This window comes from Protopterus annectens, chromosome 6.part0 (assembly GCF_019279795.1).
Source record: "Protopterus annectens isolate FY-2018-M chromosome 6.part0, PAN1.0, whole genome shotgun sequence".
Lineage (NCBI taxonomy): Eukaryota > Metazoa > Chordata > Ceratodontiformes > Protopteridae > Protopterus > Protopterus annectens.
In genome coordinates this window covers 1,348,601,814-1,348,617,477 of record NC_056737.1, presented here as the reverse complement: position 1 = coordinate 1,348,617,477, position 15,664 = coordinate 1,348,601,814, and the positions used below count along the sequence as shown (strand labels likewise).

At 38.3% G+C, this 15,664-nt stretch overlaps 1 protein-coding gene across 1 annotated transcript in view; it reads left to right on the top strand.

The window, feature by feature from the left end:
• Positions 1-15,664, top strand: part of ADCY5 (adenylate cyclase 5) — a 1,187,789-nt gene that overhangs the window by 333,164 nt on the left and 838,961 nt on the right. The window lies entirely within an intron of this gene.

Below are 15,664 nucleotides of genomic sequence, written 5' to 3'. Positions count from 1 at the left end.
CATGCTAGCTTTAGTGCCATTTTGAGAGTGCAGCCAGATAGTGAACTAGTTTATTTGTAAGTTTATATAAGTTAAAGTTATTAAGCCTCAATCCTGATGTGTTTGTACACAATAAAGCTGCTTGACAAGAACACACAAAGACTCATCTATTTCATCCTGACTAGAAGAGCGACAATCTTCAAATAATGAAGTTTAACCCTTCTAGTAGGAACAGCTGTCCCAGACTGATGGCTAGACTGACAGACTTGAATTGACCTACAGTGAGGGTTATCCATGCTAAGATGTACAGACTGTTCTTCTACTTACAATAATTACCATCTGTTTTTGTCTTTATTCCTCTTTAACATACACTACTTTTGATCCTTTCACCACATCCGCGGTGGTGCAGCGGTAGCGTTGTTGCCTCACAGCAAGAGGTTCTCTCATTCGATTTTCGGCTGGAGTGCGGGGAGTGCCTTCTGTGTGGTGTCTGCATGTCCTCCCCGCAGTTGGGTGGGCATTCAAAAGACATGCGTAAATGGACGTGCCTTCGTTGAAGGTTGAACGTCGAGCTGGCACCTCGGCGTTTGTGAAAAATCTACTGCCAATCATTAGTGGACCGGAGTTCCGCTGTGGCGACCCCTAACCGGGAAAAGCCGAAAGACAAACAACAACAACAATAACTTTGATCCTTTCACCAAAATGTCAGAAACAATGCTTGTACATATGTAAATCCAGTTATAAACTACTTCCATACCTGCTGCCTGTACAATCCACTTTCTGTAGCCAGAATATGTTGTATTTTTGTTGAGAATTTATTGTACATGTGCTTTTTTTATAACAACTTCCATTTCTGCAAAAATGTAACAATCTCAAAATGTATAAATGTAAGTACTTTACCCATATAAATGTAGATAGAAATGTAACTACTTTGTCTTTAACTGGAACTAAATACAAAATATGGTAAACAGTTGGAGATTTTCTCTCCATTCCTCTGCTGAAAATGGGCATTGCTCAGTCGGTCTTTCCCTGCCTGTAAGCAAAGATAAATAAATAAAAATAAATGTCAGAGGGTCTGAAACTTGATTCTACAAGGCTAATCAAAAGGAGAGATATCTATACCAAATGAGTGCAGCCCCCCAAACATCTCCAGCGCCCAAGTGAGAACTGCTCTCTCCAAAGCAAAAAACACAGCATCCATGGGACCCGATGGTGTCCCCGGCTGTGTGCTCCACGAACTCAATGAGGAATTAAACCCACAGCTAGGACAGCTGTTTAATCAAAGTCTTACCTCTGGATACGTACTCAGGGAGTGGCGCACTGCAACTGTGGTCCCACTTCACAAAGGCGGTGCCTCCACAGACCCTGGAAATTACCGGCCCATTAGCTTGACAAGCCTTATCTGCAAAGCCATGGAGAGGATCATAATGGACCTCATAAATAAAGACATAGGGAATTTGCAGACTTTGGATCCAACCCAGTTTGGCTTTGTCAAAGGCAGATCATGCCTTTTAAACTTGGTTGACTTTTGAAACAGTCACCAAAGCCATTGATGAGGGAAAGGCAGTCCATACAGCCTACCTCGATCTGGCTAAGGCCTTCGATACAATACCCCACTCGGGTATCATTGAAAAACTCATCAGCTTAAATGTTAACCCATACATCACAAGATGGGTTGCAAACTGGCTGAGTGACAGAACCCACAGGGTCAGAGTTGCTGGCGCCATGTCAGACTCAAAGCCTGTCACAAGTGGTGTCCCACAGGGCTCAGTCCTGGGCCCACTCTTGTTTGGCATCTACTTTTCCAGTACAAGCAAACACAGGAGGGTTATGGCTGACAAAGTTTGCAGATGACTGCAAACTGGGCCATAGTAGAAAACACATCTGACACAGATATCCTTCAGAAGGGTCTCACAGAAATGGATAACTGGTGCCAGAGCCACAGCCTAAAGTTAAATGCCAAAAAATGCATAGTCATACCCTTCGGGAAAAACAAGGTTACCCCTAGCTACCAAATAGGTGGCAATCCACTGAGCACAGAAGAAGTTATCAGGGACCTGGGGACCCAGGTTGATAGTAGTCTGTCATTCGACACCCATGTAGCTAAAGTAGTTAGGAAGTCCTTCTACATTGCCCACCTTATCATGAAGGGATTCTCATCTAGATCAAGGGAGGTCATAGTCTCCCTTTACTCATCACTCATCAGACCAATGATTGAGTACAATGCCCCATTCGGAATGTATCTGACCCGACACTTGCAGCAGCTGGAGAGGCCACAAAAGTTCCTCACCAAAAGGATAAAGGGTCTCAAAAATCTGTCCTATGCTGCCCGACTGAAAGAACTCCAGCTCTATTCAGTCGCTTACCGCTTGCTCAGAGGTGACCTTTGCCTAACATACAAGGCCATGTCAAACCCAGATTTGATGAATATGCTTCACCTCAAAAAATCTAGATCCATCAAAGCCACAAGGGCGGGAGACTTAAACCTCGACACGGCTATTAATAGGACGTGCTGGAGGGATAGATTCATCACCCAAAGACTCCCTATGCTGTGGAACAAAATCCCGGTACATGTGAGGCAGAGCACCTCGCTGGCCTTGTTCAAGAGAAATCTTGACCAATGGATGGGAGATCGCAGATATACCCCAGGAATTACCTCAGTGTCACTGCTCGACAGAGGCACAGCAAAATAATGGGTATAGTTCCCCATACTAAAGGGGTGGCGTAAGCCACAAAACAATGGGCTAGGCTTATAAATGCCCTCGGGCAGATAGCCTAGTATGAACCTATGAACCTATGAAATAAAAGCAGCTATTCAGCAGGTAGTACAGATGTTTCTAGGAATGATGCAGTATCTTGGTGTAGTGCCTAACATGTCTTTGATAACTGTGTTTCTAAGAAAGTTGTTAGAGCTGAGAATGCAACTATGAATAGGAAATAAATTGAGATATCTCAAAACCTAATCAGATACTGCAACATTAAAATACTGTAATGTGAACAAGCCACTTATGTTGCAAGTAAATGCCAATCAGAATGGTATTGGAGCTGTGATTCTACATTATATTCTCTTTGCCTATAAGTCAGGAGCAATTTCAGATGTACCAAACAGATATGATCACATAGCAAAGGAGATGGTGATAGTGTATGGATTTGATAAAGGTAGTAATATGTCTTTAGTAAAGAAATGAATGTGAAGACAAACCACAAACCCTCACCAAACATATTCAGGTCTTCATACAAAGCACTTCCAAGATTGCTGAGGATGTTGTTTAATCTTCTGGTCTGAAAGTTGCAAGCAAATAGGTGCAGGTGCAAGGTGTCCTCCTCTTATTCTGCAGACCTATGATCACCCAGCAACCTAGAAAGCTGGAGGGCAGGCCAGGGAAGTAGGCCAAAGAGGCCAACAGTCAGCTCACCTTTCTTCAGGGAAGAATGTAGGATTTTTACAGCACTTTGCTGCTGTGAAACAGAGACAGGAGAGTGGCATTAGGTCCCACAACTGCATATATGCATTGAAATCAGGCCTGACTTTAATATAATATGGGCAGGAACAACTGTGAGGACGTGGTTGTCATTGCATGCCCACTGCTCATGGAATTGTTAAGGCGTACAAAACATCCTTGTAGTTCAGAGTGGATGATGTTGGTTGAGATGCTTTCAACTCCTCTCCAAATATGGATAATTGATTTTACAACTGTTACCCCAGACTGATAACCCCAGTCCAGGGGGAGCCATTTGGTGTAGTGAGGGACTGGGGGAATTGGAGAGGCACTGGAGCTACTTTTATAGTCATCTATGTCAGGGGGAGGTAAATAAAAGTGTGATCTGAAAGTGATACACAGACAGGGTAAACTAATCATGGAAGATATGATGATGAGTAAATCATTTTTACCAGAGAAGCATGAAGAATTTTTAGAAGAACTAGTGCTCCTTTGGGCGTTACCTCATTTACTAATGACAAATGGAACTGTAGAAGAATTTTAGAAGTGGACTGATGCTGATTTAGAAATTTAACTACAGAAAGACTTCACAACAACAGGTTTACCTAAACAAAATCTTCAGTAAAGGAAAAAAAAAGTTAAGCCTTATTCTTCTTTAATGAAGAAATAAGTTGTCAATACTTGACATTTACAAGTTTCCAGTTTGCTGATAGTGCAGATGCTTGACAGGCTCTAAGTCATACCTGAGAATACTAAACTTCAAGAAGAGAACAAGAGATGTAATATTTTGGTGAGGAATGTGACTGCGGGTCTAAATGTGCCATCTGCGAAATATACCACGACTACAGTCCAAAGATAAAATGCTATTACAGTAAACTCTCAGTTAACTGGAACTCAAGCAACCAGAATTCACAAGCAACCAGCAAAAAAAAAAAAAAAAATCAAAAAAATACAGTACAATTTTCATGTGTTGCACTTTGTTTTCTTGCTGCAGAAACATACCTTATGCTTTTAGAGTTTTAAAAAGAAAGATAGGAATAAATTCCCTCTCTATCCAACCTAAGAACAAGTCAAACCAGACAAATGGTATAAGGTACAGTATTAGTCAGGCCTGTTTTTAATAGTAACTCTCAACTAGAATCTACAAATCCCCATGGGTGCTGGTTAACTGAGAGTTTACTGTATACTCAATTACAGATTTTCTACAGAGCAGAATGGGTAACAGATATATTCCAGCTAAAAGAAACCATGTATCTCATATGTGTGCAGTACTAATTTAAGTTTCTTGAAATCAGCCTGGCAGACAGAGAAGTGCAGCTATGATTAATCCATTAAAGTCCATATGCTTGAAACAGGGGATACCCAATTTTCTTATTGCTGCCAGTGGTCCACAATTTACAAGTCAAGAATCTAGATTTCTGGGTCAAAAACAAACCAAGCAGAAACTTTGCAATGTGGAGGGTGTAAACTCCACTCCTTGAAATATGTTATACACCTAGTTCACTAATAAAAATTAAACTGTAAAAATGTACTACAAAATTATAAAATAAAATAATAGGTACGCCACAGCTGAGTTACAAATGGAATATCATGTATTGAAACACACAACCAAGTGGTCATAGATGAGTACAATGAAAAAAATATTGTGAGGCTATTTGGAGCAAGGGAGTGGTTACAGAGGGTGGTTCTGTTAAGAGCAATAAAAGCATAGTGTAAACTGAGACTGTGCAACCTTAGAACTGAAACTAAAAATCTGGAGACAAATTAAAATGTATAATATAAAAACAGCTTAATAAAGTTTGGATTAGCAGGTTAGCCTTAATAAGAAACCAAGTCACGAACAAAATGACTAATTATCTAACAAAGATCTACCACTAGACATCTATCAAAATGGGTATTAGTAACTTATAAACTGAAAAAAAATTTTAACAAAGATATTCCATGTTTAACTCGACTGTGGACTACCTACTATTTTATTATTTTGTAGTTTGATTTTTGTTAGTGAACTTAGGTGCATAACATATCTCAAGGAGTGAACTCCCCCACACTGGTTGTCCAGATATTCCGTAACTGCTAACTCTATACTCCTACCTTTCTCATACCACCTTCTACCCTCTAACTAGTAATCAACATATCTTCCCCTGCTTACCTTCCCTAACTGGGCTGCTCTGCTCACTGATTGTCTCCTTCACTACTTGCTCTTGCCCGCTCCGTTCGCCCTTCGGGCTCACTCCACTCCTCTACCTACCCCCAATTCCCACCCACCCCCAGTGCTGTTACACTTATACCTAACAAGTCACACCCACGTTACTACCTATCCAATCAGTCTCAACATATAATTCTCAACTCCTCCCCTACCTCCTCTTCTCTACTCCACCTCTTTATCTAATACCACTCCTCCTGACTTCTCTCCTTAGCTTACTCCTTACTCACCTCTACACATAATCAGTAACTATAATCACTTCTTTTACAGCTATTTAGTTTATCTTCTACTCCCTTCTCCCTTCTTCTGACTATCTTTCTAAACCATTACATTTATCTCTCCCTACCTTTTATCTACACTTTAAGCTTCCTATCTTCTGTATATAACCTTTCTATTCCACTGCCCTAATGGCCCATTCTCTCAAACCTTCCCTGAAAAACTTTCTTGTCTCCTCTTCCTTATTTTTACTTCTATCCTTAACCTACTCACTCACTGCATATGAACACTACACTCTAAAGCACAACGTGACCTATCTACAAACACTCCCCATCACACATCCCCATAGCCTTTTTCATAGCAACATCACCTGTACTTCAGCCTATTTGCTTCCCAAGTTCCATAGAAACACCCATGTTTCTTACCTCCCCAATAAGCTACCCCACCCAAGTACTATAAATACTTAAAGATTTCATCCATTTAAACCATAAACATTCTAACAGGTGGAGATATTCATCCCAATCCTGGCCAGTCTACAGAATCCATCATTTAATAATGCTACCTCTTCTTTAATAACTCAGAACTCCCTCAGTATAGCACATCTTAATATTCGTAGCATTAACAACAAAATTAGTCAATTGCATGCTCTCCTTCAGGTTTATCCATTTGATATCCTTTGCCTTACAGAAACTTGGCTAAAACCTTCTACTCATGACCTAGAAATAACCCCTTCTGGATATAATATCCTAAGATGTGACCATACATCAAAAAAGGTGGTGGTGTAGCTATCTTGTTCAAATCTGATCTTCTGGTTTCACTCTATGATGTATCACTACCCTCAAATACCAATGCTGAGACCCTTACTATCAAACTCCAAATGAATAGCTCTAAAGCAATCTATATAATCTGCTCTTACATCCCTCCAGAAAACAATATTAGCACCCTAGAAAACATTCTCAATAGCCTTTCTACCCATTTACCACAGGAAACAATTGTATTAGGCGATTTTAATATAGACTGGACCTTATGTAATTCCCCCACCCCTAACACCCATATTAATCTATTTGGTTTCAATCAAATAATAAACTTCCCCACTAGGATCCACAAACCAAGTAACAAAGAAACTACTCTTGACTGGATCCTTATAAATAGTCACCCAGATACCTATAAGGTAGGATCTCTCCCTGACGACATTAGTGATCACATTTTAACCTTTATCACTAAACAAAAGTAATATAGCCCAAAAAAGAACAATTTTGTCACCTATCGTTCTAAAAACACTTCCAAGCTGAGAACTTTATTAATAAACTAAAAGCATGTAACTGGTCATCTCTAAAACTACTTAATCTAGATGAAGCAATCTCTTACTTTAATTCTACTTTCCTTCAAATTCTAAATAACCATGCTCCTTTCCACTCCTCCAGAATCAGGACAAAAATAGCCCCCTGGCTCACAAAACAAACCAAAGAAAAAATGTTTCTACGAAACAAAATATGGGCAAGATGGAGAACCTCTAAAAGCTCTGTAGATCATCTATACTTTAAACAATAAAAGTAGAGAACTTCATTATACTTTAAACAACTAAGAAATGCTGTCAAAAAGGATATAATCACAGATAAAAAACTACTACTCCCACCTGCAACATTCACACTCTAATAATCCTAAAAAAATTCTGGTCTGACATTAATAAACTTCTCAAACCAGGACATGCCACAACTCCTTCCCCCTGCTCTATTCCCAGTAGTAACCTCTGCAAGTAGCTAATGCCTTTAACAATTACTTCATTGAAGCTATTCAAACTTTAACTCAAACTCTAGTTCCCATGACCCCCACTCCTACACAACACATTAACAGTCCCTTTCCCTCCCTTCATTTGCAACCTGTACCAACCTCCTTTATCTGCAAACTCCTTCAAAAACTCAAACCCTGCACTCCCTCGGCTGATTGCCTCCCAGCAGAATACCTTCAAATTGCAGCCAAAGCCATAGCATACCCTGTTTCTATCCTGATAAACAGATCCATCTCTGAAGCCTACATCCCCTCTATATGGAAATTCTCTCATATAATCCCTTTGCACAAAGGAGGTAAATCTAATGAAATCTCCAACTACCGTCCTATTGCTCTACTCTCCCCACTAGCCAAAATTATGGAAAAATGTATTCACCATCAGCTACTCCAGCACCTTCTCCAAAACAACTTGCTTGCTAACTGCCAACATGGATTTAGGCCCTTTCATAGCACTACTTCTGCCCTTTTAACTTTTACTGATTACATAAATAGGAATCGTAACAATAACTGTCTCTCAGCTGCTCTATTTATTGACCTTTCCAAAGCCTTTGATATGGTCAATCACAACCTACTTATTAATGTGCTAAAAGCCCAATCTCTTGACCCACAAGCAATCCTTTGGTTCAAATCTTATCTGGAAAATAGACAACAAGCAGTACTCTGGGACAATAATCTATCCACACACCTCCCAGTGAGCACTGGAGTTCCTCAAGGTTCTATCCTAAGCCCTCTTCTTTTCTCCATCTTTATTAATGATCTCCATACTGTTTTTCCACAATCCACCTGTATACAATACGCTGATGACTCTACTCTTATCTGTATTGCCAAGTCTTCTTCCTCTCTCCACATCCTTACACAAAATGTATTTAACACAGTTGAAAAATGGTTCACCCAACGCTGCCTTCTTCTTAACCCCAAAAAAACTAAGCTACTGCTCTTTACTCCCACCATAAAATCTCCTCAGTTCCACTTCACTATTACCTCTGACAATGGAACCTGCATTTCCCCTGATGCTACTGCTCAACTACTTGGTATAACTATTGACCATAACCTCAGCTTCGATGCCCATGTTAATAATATTATAAAAACTGTTAATAAAAAATTAGGCTCCCTGTATAGAATAAAACCCTTCCTTACACCACTAGCTAAGAAATCCATTGCCCAGACTCATCTTACTTCCTTCCTATTCTATGCATCTGCCATTTACACCAGTCTATCAAAGCATAATCTCACCAAACTTGAAACTAGCTACAATAACATAACCAGATTTGCCACTGGCTATCCGTACAGAACCCATCACTGCCTCAACCTTAAACAACTCAAATGGTTAGAACTACAAAATCAACTACAATACAATCAATTTGTGATTGCACAAAAAATCCTACGCCATCCTACTAATACTCCCATCCTCACTAATCTGATCTCCCCTTATAAAAATCTTTCAACACTACGCTCAGCTAATAAGCTACTTATTGCCAGCAACCCTTCTAATAACAAAGCAGGCGTTTCCCTCTTCCCCAGTGTTGTGGGTAGAATCTGGAACAAACTTCCTAATACACTCACCTCACTCTCATCCTCTCTAATCTTTAAAAAACACCTTAGAGACCACCTTAAAATACATTGGCTTTGCCCCTGCTCAAAGCCTGATTGAATCTACTTTTCTTCTCTCCCCTCCCCTGTTTCATTTTCTCCTGCTTCCTTAACAATTACCCCACATATCGTATGAACAACACTACTAAGTAGTTTTGCTAATGTTCTAATGCTTTAGATTTTGATTGACTTCACATGAACCCTACTAAAGCATTAAGACTTGTTTATTTCTTACTTCTACTCTAATGAAACCTTACATTGTTCACAATTTATTAATTTTTTCTTATCATGTCTTATTGTGTAATGTGAAACTAGTCATTTTTAGAATATTTTGAATGTATTAATTCACTCATGTTGGAGCTTTTCTCCTCGGGCCTCTACTGAAACGGGATATGTATCCAGCTAGACTAGCCCGGTCAGCAAATGTAAATAAATAAATAAAATTTCTGCTTGGTTTGTTTTTGACCCAGTATAGGGTGCATACTGGGTTTTCTGAGACTTTGAGGGATACCACTGATTTTTATTTTTGAGTTTAGATTTCTGCATGCTTGAGAATTAAAGCACATGATGTCCAGTCCACACTATCCTCATCCATAGGACAAGTGGAGATAACTTTCCAAATAGGGAGGAATCTCATGAAAATTGTCATCTTGCAGTTCTTGAAAATAGGAATATTCCATTACAGTGATTCAAACTGTCCCCAGGTTATCTTTTGATGTGCAGAGTGTGAAAAGTGGACTGTCTGCTTCAGTTATATTCCTGACACTTGGGGAATTAAATAGACTAAGAACTGGTGGAAAGAAATTAACAGGGGCAGACATTATTATTATGGCAGGAACTGCAGAAGATTAGGAGACTAGACTAGATTGGAGTTAAGGGAACTGACCAAAAATCAGAGGAAAGTTCATTGAAAGCTGGAGTTGTTGGTAAAGCAGCTGCTCCAGGTTGTATGCAGTTCATGGTGAAGATAAGCTGTTCAGAAGGAATCAGAGACAGAAGAAAAATATATCAAAATTGAAATAAAAATTTCAGAAAGATGCGCAACATGTGTCACAACCATTAGTGACTATAAAAGCCATGATGATGAAGAGATACAGAGAGACATATGAAGCTGTTTCTCTGAATGAGACTGTAGTGCAGCAGCACCTGTGTCAAAAGCAATATCACATGTGTGGTATAAAATCAACTGTTATATTCTCCAGATGTGGTAGACTGTTGAAGTCAGACGTATTTATGGAGTTTTCCAGAATTATACCCATCAGCTACTACTTAACAAGCTCTCATTCTATGGCCTCAATTCCTCATCCCTGTCCTGGTTCCATACCTCTCTTTCCAATCATCAGCAAGCCACTAAATGGGAAAATAATCTATGCCCCCTACTTTCCATCTCTGTTGGCATACCCCAAGGTTCCATACTTGGCCCTCTCCTCTTTAGCATATTTACAAATAACCTCAGCTCTGCAACTAATCTAGCCTCCATTGTCCAGTATGCTGATGATGGTACACTCATCTGCTCAGTCCCCTCACCCCACAAACTTGAAGCAAAAATGCAATCCTCATTATAAGACATAGAAAAACAGCTCTCTGAACACCAGCTCATTCTAAATCCAAACAAAACTAAGATAATAGTCTTCAGTCACAGGAAATTCAGTCCATGCCATTCCCCTCTCTCAGTTCTCTCCTCAAATGGTACTAAGATGGACCCTACTAACCAAATGAAACTTCTAGGTGTCACAATAGATGAAAATCTAAAATTCGATGAACATATTTCTCTGACAGTTAAAAAAGTTCATATCAAACTTGGCACCCTCTATTGGGCAAAACCTTTCCTAACTCAGCGCTGGGCTGGCCACTGCTCAGTCACACCTGCTTTCTACACGCCTCTACAGCTCTCACATATTCACAAATCTGCAAAAAGACTGACCTCAATAATCTGGAAACCTGTTGCAACAAAATTGCCAAATTTCCCACCAATCACCCATATAGGACTCACCATTGCACTGCTCTCTCTCAGCTCAGCTGTCTCAAAGTCCTTAACCTTTTTATCCCTTAATTAACTCACCAAGGCCCACAAAATAGTCCACCAACCCAGCAACCTCCCTGCTCTTTCTAACCTAGTCCAACCTAGTACTAATCTCAGGTCCCTCAGATTAACTAGTGCTACAGGTTACCCGCTCCCACAACCATCATGGCGACTCCCTGTATTCTTACAAAATTATCAAATTATGGAACATACTTCCTCAGCCCATTGCAAAAAAACATTACTGTCATGAGTTCAAAAAACTGCTAAAATACTACCTAGCCAGTCATTGGCTCTGCTCCTGCCATACTCCAGGCTAATTCATTACTACATTCACTTCCTACCAAATGTTTTCCCTTATGTTGTATTGCATATAAGTTACTACAACATTCAGCTGCTCTACTGGACATGGGTGCATATGAACCTCTGCTTATAACTGGACATCCAGTTACAAATGTGTATTTCTTAGTTGATACCTCAATGTATATATATTTACATATATTTAATCTCACTGGAATTTGAACTTGTATTTTCTGTATTCTGGAAATCCTCTTATTGTTGTTTTCATGTTTAATATTGGGATTCTATATAGATTTAGTCTCACTGTATTTGAATTTGTATTTTCTGTATTCTGGAATTTCTCTTATTGTTTATTACCATATTTAGCAATGTGTCTGTATTAGAGCTTCTTATTTCTAGTCCTGTATCTTCTGTAATGTGATATATATATATATATATATATATATATATATATATATATATATATATATATATATATATCACTATACCAAGTATTGTTACTTGTTGGAGCTTTTCTCTCCTGGTCTCCGTTGAAAACAGGCTCCTAGCCCAGTCAGACATCACCCGGTTAACAAATGCAATAAATAAATAAATATACATTTCTAGGGTCTGAGAAGTTAATTATTAAAATCCTCTTGAATATCTGAAAAACTTGACTTTGATGTAACATAGTATATTTATAAAGTTAAATTACTTGCCTAATGTAGTATAATTCATATTAATCATAGATAGGTATTTTTAGTTTTAAAAAAGGAGGTTGTTGGGAATGGGACATATACCTTTAAATGTCAGGCTATATTTATTAACAGGCCATGTGGTGGCAGCTGTTCCTGAATCAACAAAACTGAAAGAGAGCCATGCATCCACACATCAAAGCCTAGGTGACAGTAACACACTGAATCTGTCACCTTGCAAGGGATGACATTGGAAGGGTTCACAGCTGGGAAAGAGAGACTGCCATTATTGGAGAAACAGATGTAATGTAGCAGGTATTGTTGCAGAAGCAGTGTTTAGAGTGACCCTGTGTAATGGTGGACTGCAGTTCATGGTGTTAGAGCATATCATGTAGAGCCACAGTGCTGCAGCTGTGCTTTCCACTGTTGCTGATTGATATACTTTGTTGATGTTTTCTGGATTATTGTTACACAGTTGAAGGTGGCATGTACACTAGCGTGCATATGATTCTGTGTGAGCAACCTAAGTATTAGAATACTGGGTTCTCCTGTCGCAAATATGTTACTCTTTGACCTGATTCACAACATGCATTGTGGGTAGTACAGTATTTGGTCTGTATAGCCTATGGCATTCTGCCCTTATGTCTTCAGCTGCTAAGGATATGGCCACATAACAAGAAATCTGTTTGGTACACAGAAGTTTCAGAGAATTCAGTTATTCTCTAGACCTGTTGGAGGTTGGACCACATTTGCTGGCTGTATGGTATTTAGTAAGTATTATGATGTGACAATTTCCAGAAGTTACCTTTTTTGCATTTGTTAGCAGTGAAGACCAATACATTATTTTGCTCCAGATACAGATTGTTCCCTTTCTGAAGGATTGCTGTGTTTGGGAGAAAGAGGGTGGTCTAATTTGTATTCATCGGCAAGCTTAGTGAGCCATAGGCTTTTCTCAACCTCTGTATCTAAAAAGAAGATGCAGAAGAGGTGTGGCTGAGCAACTGAACCCCACAGCACCTCACTACTAACTTCAACCAGTGAGAATAGTGGACTTTTCACCTTTACTATTTGGGTTTTACTGGAAAGCTAATTGTCGGTCCACCAGATTACATATATGTTGACACTGTACTGAATGGTTTGATGCATAATACCTTCTCAAAGGACTTTGCATGATCGATACTGTTTGTGGTGCATGTCTATAATCCAGGACAGCCGTGACCTCCTCACAAAAAGAATCCGCATTTGGTAAAAAATCCATATTGATTTATATCTAGATGTAGGAGATTATCTGCATCCCTTTGAAAAAAAATCATAGTATTTGCATAGGATACTGGTGAGATTGATAAAGTCTTTAGTTTCTAGGGATCAACTCTTGATCATGTCTTATGGATAGAGACCACTGTTTCTTGCTGGCATAGTTTGGGAAAAATTAATGCTGCTCCAAACCACCACACAGACGACTTAAAACACAAATAACGGAAAAATAAGAAAACCACTGCCCGTGATAAAGAAAAAGCACTCACTTTAATGTTTCCACACTATTAAAACATAAAATAAATGAACATACAAAATCACGAACTAAGCGCTTTCGCCTGATAAAATATTAAGGCATCATCAGAGTCAGTGAAAACATCTTTAAGCTCTATTTAAATAACACCAGATCTTAAAGTCAATCATTACATCATTTCCTGCCATGTCAAATTATGTAATATAAAGAATAAAATCTCTAATGAATAAACAGTAAAAATGTTAAAACAGTTAAAAGTTAAAAATAAGATATCTGGAATGCAACTTTAACCTGTTGTTAAAATGGTAAATGAAACAAAACTTTGCAAAAGGTAGATCATAAACACTTTGACCCAGATAAAACATATCCATCAAGTATAAACTTCACATAAAAAAAAAAAAATTCAAACATCGTTTGCTCTCCTTTTAAGAACACACAACAGAGATGTATTGTCATTGATGCCTGGCTTCTCTTTGGCATTTAATCTAAGTTGCCATTCTCTTTGTTTAAAAGTTTGTTTCGTAGTTTGGGACAAAACTTGTGAAGTGGATTTTATTTAATAAGACATGAAGAAGGTTTTCTGGATTATATTTTAGAACACTGAGATAGCTTCCAGGGGTAGTTCCTGGGCCCATAGAAACTGGTGTTTTTAATTTTTAGCCTAAGGTTGCTTCATTTTGTTCAGGAAGTACAATCTGGGGGTTTCTAAGTCTAGCTTAGTAGTGGCCTTCGCTTTCGGGGTTCTGAAGTTAGAGCTTCTCTGGGTTATTTACTGGCAATGTCTTGTGGCATGGGGTATATTTAATTTCATACAGCTTTGCATTTGTTTTCATCACGCAAGCCTGAAAACAAATATTGAAAGACGCACACAAACAAAATGAGTGACAAAATATTTAAAAAATAACTTTTTAATCACTTTTAACAACCTTAAATATTGTACCACTGGTTTCTGTTGTACTGCAGTCCTAAATATTTGTAGTAACTTTATAAATGTAGTTGTAGAGCACTATATTTTATTTCATTTTATATATAAACTTAAACTCAGAAGTTGTTGGTTGAGTGATTTTCTCTTATAACTACTTTTTAGGTTATACTGACCTTGGCTTTAATTATGTGAATGTGGGAATGGTGTGTAGGTTATACAAGACCTCTGTTGCATAATTTGTTTATCCTGCAATTCAATTTCAAGGTTTGTTTTTAAATTACCCACTATATATATTTCTGATGGTGACATGGTTTATGACACACTTAGCCTGGAAGTTACAAATTCATTGAAACCGTAAGTGTATGATATTTTGGTCCCAGCTAGTGTTGATAGAAGCATCATTTGAGTTAGTCACTTATGGAGAAATCTTTAAATGTTGATGCATTGTGCATGATATTAACCATTCTTTTAATGGAAAATACAGCAGTAGTAGTAATGGTAGAAGCTGAACAAACTGATAGTATATTACATTAATATTGAGTAAGTTTTTCCCCAGCTGGATTTTTTTGCAACTGTTCTTGGCTGTTAATATTAACAAAATCAAGGATGCATTGACCATATTTATTGTTCAAAGTGTATTTATCCCAGTCAGCTTCAGGGCATTTAAAGTTACACACACAAAATTATGTTAAGGTGTTGTCCAGCCTACTCACCATTTGATTACATAGTGGTAAAACAGCAAACTTTATCATCATGTTAATGTTTTCTAATTCTGCTTCTTTTTTAACCAAGCATTAATTTTATTATAATGACCATTTTTTATTGACTGCTGCATTTGGCACATTAATGAACATCCAAAGTGTTTTATTAGAACCAACAAACAATCCTCTTACATTAATGGTTTGAGCGTATTTGCTTTGTGTTTGGTATGCTGAGCTATTAACTTGAATTTTTTGTTGAAATTTAAATGAGTTTCTTTTTTAACACTGATTCTGTAGTTCATAGGTTCATAGATTAGTACT